Below are 7,330 nucleotides of genomic sequence, written 5' to 3' on the forward strand. Positions count from 1 at the left end.
GGTACTTGATGGGAATGTTCTCATCCCCTCCTGTCCCCTTGCTCTCACTGTCTGACCTACACACTTTGCCCTGGAATTTCTACTCATCCTTTGTAGTGACTTAGAGGTGGGTTCAAAACCATCTCACAATGTGCGATTGTGTGAAAATACTAAAAGTCCCGTAAGCTTGGTTTGCTCATCTGCTAAATGGGGGTTGCAACAGGACTTCCCTCGGGGGCGGCGGGGGGGAGGGGTTCTGCCTAGTATTAAATGAGGCTGGGCACGTCAAGGGCTTAGTACAATAACCATTTGGGACCAGTAGACCATAAACATTTGTAATGCTTCAGGTGTGAAGTGATGTGAGAGACTTGGCCTGCACTTGGGGCTGCAGAGAGGATCAGCGGTCATAGAGCCCCAGAAAGGCTGATGCAGAGCTGGCCAAGTGTTTGGCTGGTCTTATCATTGCCCTCATCATAATTTCCTTTTCTTCAAAGCTCTAGCCAGCCCCCATCCCTCCTTTTTGGAGCCACCTGCAGGCCCTTGCTTAAGTCCATAGCGACTGACAAAGTTGATACTTTTCCAGCAAAGTTTTAAAGTGAATTCCAGAGAGTGGCCAAGGTCCAGTGCAGTGGGACACAGAGCTATTCACATCTGCTCGCTTCCTGCAGCCTCTCTGGCTGCCAGTCCACCCGTCTGTCCTCAGCCTCCAGGGCTGCTCAGGCCACTGAGGGTGAGCCACGGTCCGGGGTGGAGAGGACAGCAGCAGTGATTCATTACCCTCACTGCCGCCTGCATGTAGACAAGACAGCATGCAGACCAACATCTCTCCAAGCTGTGTCATCATCCTCAGCACAAAGCTTCCCAGGTACCAGGCGTTGCCTCCAGCACCCCAGGCAGCCGCTGCCCCATGCACTCGGCAGGTTGAATGATGCTCCTTTCTGTGGATTTGGAACCAGTTGAGCTTTTGTTTCTTTCTGTGCCTTGCAGGTGGTCTCTCTTCTCTCCAGCAGCAGCATCTAACATTCAAGGGTCTCAGATTTGATTTTTGTTGGGAATAAAGCCCCCACCCGCACCTATCTGAGGGTTAGTTGCTCCTTGCTTAGATACAGAATGACTCATTTTCATATCTCCATTGAGCACATTTCTACAGTTCACTATAATCGTTTGTTTACATTTCTGCCTTTTCCAGCCCCAGAGGGCAGAAGATGATCTGTTGTCAGCATTGTGTTATAGCTAACAGCTAACCGGCTCTCTGAGTTCAGAGTCGGGGAGCTTCACGGGGCTGCAGAGGTCAGACAAAGCTCTGCGGCAGGGACGAGCTGTGACCAGATTGGAAGAATGGGGACAGTTCTTACAAATGATGATGGGAGGAGGTGCCCCAGGAGGAGCAGTGACATGGACAAACAGCAAGGAAAGAGCTTACTGCTGGACTTCACTCTCTGGGACTCTGAGCTTTGACACAATGAATGGGTAAAATCAAGGTGCCTTTTTAGAGCTGTCTCTATACTGTGTATTTGGTCTTCATTTATTCCCATGTTTTAATTTTTCCATAGGGATTTATTGGCTTCCCCAGGGTGTACAGAGGAAGGAATGAATCCTTCTTATGGTGAATTCTAGAAAGGCTTCATATGGGAGGTGTCATTTGAATTGAACCCTAGAGGGTTAATAGAATTCCTATGCATTGAGTTACAGAAAGAAAGGGAATGAAAGAGCGGCGTTGAGCACTTTCTAGCTAAGCAAGGAGAGCCCTGCGGGCCAGTTCCCTCAATGATCACAGTGCTGGGCACCTGATGTGTGCCAGGCACTGCACGAGGCGTAGGAAGCATAATATCATCAGCGAACGGGAATCAGAAGTGGGGTCTGCCTTCATGGGGAGGAGCCCGAGGAGGGGAGCACGTGATGGGCATGGCCACTATGTTGGTTTGTAAGAGGCAATCAGAGTTTTAGAAAGAGGAGGAACAAAGAAACAGAAATACGTTTTTCATTATTCTTATTTGAAAAAGCAATCAGCAGAGACAAAATCTACCTAACCAATGGGGACTCAGTGTACTTTCAAGTGTGGGAAGGTCAAGTGTGAGATGGGGTAGGACCCCCCTTTAGAGGCTTACAGGGCCCCCAGAACATAGAAATTAAAAAATAAAAAAAAAACCTTGAGTCCCTTCAAGGGAAACTGCAGACACCTAGCTGGTCTTGAGAGGTAACTAAGCAACTTGGCAAGCTAGAAAGTAACAGTGGCCTAAAACAAGAGCCAACAACATGAGATCCACAAGTTGTTTGGTTCCCCCACAGAGGCTAAAAATCACATTTGTCTGCTTCCTCCAAAGCCTTTCATTGTGGCCTGTGCTAGTCCCACCTCATCTTTTGAACTCAAATACAGAGGGACCTCCACTTGCTGACTGTTGTGTGGGGCAGGTCTCCCCCAGCAATGCTTGTGCTCCAATCGCTTTACAGTTTTTAAAGGGAGAGAAGGGTGGGTGCATGGAGAAATGGAATACAGGGCAGTAGGAGGTGGGGGACGCGTTTGCTCTGAGCACCAGGAAAGCAGAGAGAAAAGCCCCAAACTCTTCCCTGACCTGCCACTTACATGACTCACCTGGATGAGGCAGAGAAAAGGTCTCTGATGAGGCTGTAATATCAACATCCTACAGTGCAACTCTGCCAGAGACACACCTGTCATTGAACAAATTGGGTTTGTGATGTTGCAGTGAGGGAGAACACACAGAATGGGGCACCATGGGTCATGTCAGTCAGAGCATGTTAGAGAGGGTGAATGCAGGTTAGGCCTGTGTTAGGTGACACTGGGGAGAGTTGCAGGAAGTGGACTTTGCTCTGGATTGGATGTGATCAAGAAACAGGGATATTGCCACGTGGGAGTGTCTTACCTGTAGAGAGGCCCAGTTAGAGTGAGGCTAATGCTATGCTTAGCCAAGAAGCAGTGTCACCCACATGAGCCAGGAGGGGGGCTGCTTGGGCATTTTTGTGATGTGGACAAAGTTTGAGTTCATGACTACTGAGGGGGTTGTTTTATCTGGCCCCATCACGGGCATGGCCTTGCCTGATGCTGATGCTCTGTGGGATGCTTGTATTAGCGGGAAAGCACCGAGGCCTGGCTGAGGGTACCAGGTCGGTTCTCCAAGGTCAGAGGCTGCTTCTGGCCTTGTTGAGTTCACATGTGGACAGCAGCAAGATGTTGCAGAGGAATGACAAATATTTGGGGAGATGAATATATTAATTAGCTGGATCTGATCATTCCACAATATATGTGTGTATAGAAACATCACTTTGTACTCCATAAATATACAAAATTATTGTTTATCAATTTAAAAAATAAAATAAATCTAAAGAGGAAAACAAGGTCAGATACCTTGATCTTCTCTACTTATTACTGAAGAGAACTGGGCTCCACTCACCTGGCACAGTAAGGCCAAACATCCACATGCCCATTGGCAGCGGGAGAGAGGGTGTTTATGTGCAGGGCACTGAGCATCCAGAATCCAGCAGCCCGCGCTTAAGGCCCAGGCTTCCCCACAGATCTGAGCAGGGTTTTAAAGGCAGGGTCAATTTCAGGAAAGCACAAGTTACAGGCAAAATCATAAATCAACATGTGGAGGCTGTACATTGTTTGGCCTAAAAAGGTGGGATTTCTTGCAGCGGGGTAGGTCACAGGGAGATTTAAAGTTGTTTGTTTTGTTTTTGTTGTTTTTGTTTGAGACTGATTCTCACTCTGTCACCCAGGCTAGAGTGCAGTGGCCCACCCTCAGCTTACTACAACTTCTTGTCTCCTGAGTTCAAGTGATTCTCCTGCCTTGGACTCCCCAGTAGCTGGGATTACAGGAGTGTGTTATCACGCCTGGCTAATTTTTGTATTTTCAGTAGAGACCAGGTTTTACCATATTGGGCAGGCTGGTCTCAAACTCCTGACCTCACATGATCCTCCCACCTTGGCCTCCTAAAGTGCTAGGATTATAAACATGAGCTACCGTTTATACCCAGCCTAGATTTAAAGTTTGAATTGCAATTGGTTAAGGAAGAGTAGCTTTGTTTAAATATTTTGGGACTACAGAAAGAAATGCTAGGTCTGGCCCATGGGCGTGAATTTCTCCAGCCTCCCAGGAAGAAATTTTGAATAAAGAAGGTGGGCAGAGTTCAGTCATCAGCTCCCCCTCATCTGAGGTCTGAGTGCCAGAGTATCCATTTGGTGGGGGCCCAGGTTTCTGCAAAACAACCCAGAGACATACGTTAAAATGTTATTTTTAGTTTCTGTGGGAGCATCAAACAAGCTGTGGCTCTAACGTCGTTGGCTGTCGTTTTAGGGTACTATTGTCACCCGGCTTACCAAGTTGCTTATTTATTTCTCAAGCCTGCAATTTTTCTTGAAGGAACTCACGATTTTCCTTTATTTCCGTGCTCTGGGGCCCCTGTAAGCCCCTAAAGAGGGCTTCTTACTCCATCTCACACTTGACCTTCCCACACTTGAAAGTACACGGAGTCCCTACCTGGTTAGATAGATTTTGTCCCTGCTGATTGCTTTTTCAAATAAGAATAATGAAAATTTTATTTGGTTCTTTAAAATGAGCAGCCAGAAGGCTCTTAAGGAGGAAGAATTTAAGCTGGGAACCTAGGGTGGGTACGGCCTGACCTCCCTCACTTTCTATGAAGGTCTCTGTCAAAAACATTTCTAGACAGGACCTCTTCTCAGGTAGAGATGATTCTGAAAGAAAGCAGTTAGCCTGTGGATATGACTCAGTCTGTATTTCTTTTTATTAATTGATTGATATTTTTTTTTATGTTCCCCAAAGTACTTAAAGATCCACCATTCTCAAGACATCTTAAAAGGACAGGAAAATGTGCTCTCATTTCCTTTCTGTGGACCCCCTGTGTATGTACATAGCTATACTGTTTTCACCCAGTGCCACAATCCCTGGGCTAGTAACACAGAGGTGGGTTGTGCCTGTGCTGACAAGGGGGGACTGGATGTTTGGAGCAGATGAAAACCTAGACAAATTGGGATAAAGAGAAGCCTGGGATGTGTGGGAAAACCAATGCCACCTAGACAGCAGGACTTGCTCTGAGGGAGTCACAGTCCCTAACCCAGCACCCCCAGGCAGAGCAGACAGGGCTCCTACCCTCGCCGGTAGGAACCGACACTGAGAGGCTACGTGAGGCAGGCAACATGACGTTTTAAAATCTCACTGCTTGTTTATGTGGCGTGGGGGTCCTGGTCCAGGATCAGTAGAGTCCTCCATGTGCCTTGTGCATTCCCATTTAGCTAAGTCTTCCTTCTCTTTGCAAACTCTGCTGACTCTACCCAAGCCAATCCTGTCAAATAGAGCTCATTATCTATGTATCACTCCACCCCTGGTTGCTAATTTGCATGGTTTTGTTTATTGCAGCATTATTGCCAGAAGGAGGGTGAAACTTTACAAGGACAAAGCACAGGAGGGTGCTTGGACAATTTGGTACTATCTGGCCTCTCCACTCTTTAGTTAAGCATCTCTTGTATCCTTACCTGCCACTTCCTCCTGCATTTTTGAGTATCTTAATGAATAAAATCTCCTTCCTAAAATCTAGGAACTTAATCTAAATGCCATCCCAGTGTAAGTCGTCACTCTTCTCTTGAAAGGTTGTGTGTGTTTTTGTTCTGTTTTGTTTTCAGATCTTTTCTCTGCCTTTGGTGTTGTTTTACTTAACTACAATGTGTCTAGGTCTGATTTTCTGTTCATTTACCTGTCTTGGGGCTTCTGTGCTTCTTGAGTCTGAGGACTCATTCAGTGGGTCTGGGCAGTTCTCAATCTTTCTGGCCATTACTTCATTACCTATTCACCCCGTCATAGTCTTTTTTCTATTATTATAGATGGGTGTTATGTCCCCTTTTCTGAGATACTTGTAAAGCTGCATCTTTCATAATTTTCTTTCTCTCTCTCTATGGACTATGTTTAGCATAATATGGCAATCGGATCTGATATCAAGTTTATATGTTATATTGCCACTTTTTTCAAATGCTCATTTCTGTCCCATTCATTAATTTTATTTAAAATTTTAATGATTATATTTTTATTTCTAGATGTCCTACCCATCTGAGGTTCTATTCCTAGTGTTATAGGGCCAACGGGTTTGTATGCCCCTTGCGCAGTAACAAATTCATTACACTGAGACAGCAGGGTTTGCAGCAGAGGGAGTTCAGTGCTCTTAAGGCACCCAGTGAGATGGGAGGAGACCCTCAAATCCATCTCCCCAAAGAATTCTGGGCTGGAGATTTTAGGGAACCATGGAGAGCAAAGGGCCGGAAAATTAGGATCATTGATTGGTCAAGGTAAGTGCTATGAAATCATCAGGATGTGGAAACTGCATTCTTTTATGAATCAGCTTTTCATGGGGTCCCTCAAACAGCTGGAGTTAAGTGGCATCCCTTAGACCAGGTGCTGTCAGTGGTTTCACTGGTATGCAGGACCTGAAGGAATATCTCAAAGGGAAAACTTAACATTTCATAATGTTCAAGTGGCTAATGGTAGAGCAGTTAAGTAGAGCTAGGATCTTGTAGCAGGGTCTGCCTGATTCTAGGACAATATGCACAAAACAGATATGAGAAAGCTGGTCAGAGAGCAAGCCGACTTTCTTATCAACGCTGAATGTGTGGCAAGCTGGGTTTATTTTCATCTCTCCCTGGCCCGTATCTTCTGATTAATTGTATAAAGTTTATAGGGGTGGCTTCACTAGTATATTACTACTTTCCTATGATTTTGAATCTGTCTTGTTTCTTTGTTTATTTTATATGTGCTTGTCTATAAATGCTAAGAATTATCTGAAGTTCTTAGAGGCCTAATGCCGCTAATTATTGTAGCTAACTGACTCTAATGTATTGTTTGTGTGGTATTCATGGTATCATTTTATTGTATTATTTTGATACATTACTTAAGACATCTTGTATCGCTATGTTTTCACTCAGTTCAGGTGTTCAGATTGAGCTGAATCTGGATTATACTTATACCCTAGGTCAGCTCCTCCCCTTTTGTTCCCCTTTCTCCTGGCTTGGCCACATGCCTTGTGTCTTTGAAGGAGGTCCCCTGCCAGTGGCTTATGTACTTTGTGCTACTGAAAACTCTATTCACAGCTGCCATAGTACAAGCTCCCACAGGCCTAGGAGCCCTGAAGCGTGTTCGGCATCACCTGAGAAGGGAGAAATTGCTGCACCTGAGCATGGGTTAGGCTGGGCCACCAGATGCTCTGGTTTCCAAGCTGCTTTTTCATGGGTCTAGGCAACAATCCCCCAAACAAAAGGGGGCTAACACACTGTGTGGTGTACTTTGATCAACAAAGAAGAAGAGAGTGGAATGAGCCAGCAAGTAAATTT

Source organism: Cebus imitator, unplaced genomic scaffold (assembly GCF_001604975.1).
Source record: "Cebus imitator isolate Cc_AM_T3 unplaced genomic scaffold, Cebus_imitator-1.0 Scaffold284, whole genome shotgun sequence".
In the NCBI taxonomy this organism is placed as follows: domain Eukaryota; kingdom Metazoa; phylum Chordata; class Mammalia; order Primates; family Cebidae; genus Cebus; species Cebus imitator.